This window comes from Antrostomus carolinensis, unplaced genomic scaffold, assembly GCF_000700745.2.
Source record: "Antrostomus carolinensis isolate BGI_N321 unplaced genomic scaffold, ASM70074v2 scaffold25932, whole genome shotgun sequence".
NCBI classification, from domain to species: domain Eukaryota; kingdom Metazoa; phylum Chordata; class Aves; order Caprimulgiformes; family Caprimulgidae; genus Antrostomus; species Antrostomus carolinensis.
In genome coordinates this window covers 1825-2109 of record NW_010300583.1, presented here as the reverse complement: position 1 = coordinate 2109, position 285 = coordinate 1825, and positions in this window count along the sequence as shown.

Here is a 285-nt window from a genome sequence, read left to right as displayed (position 1 = left end):
CCAGGGAAATCCCTCTGCGTTTCCCTGGGGCAGGGAGGCAGGGAAAAGGAGTAGAAGAAGGTGCAAGGGTCTGTGCAACACAGGTGCCAGCTCCAGTCCTGTCACAAGCCCTGGTGATGTGCTGGAGATGCACCTGCACCCTACAAGCCCTCCCTGGTGCTGGTCCAGCTACCAGCACCCTCTACCCCAAAACGGCACCTTCTACCCCCCCAAAACAGATTCCCGCCAGCAAGGCTGTTTCCATGGGAACAGCAGAGTGACTCAGGACTTTGGGACCAGCTGGAA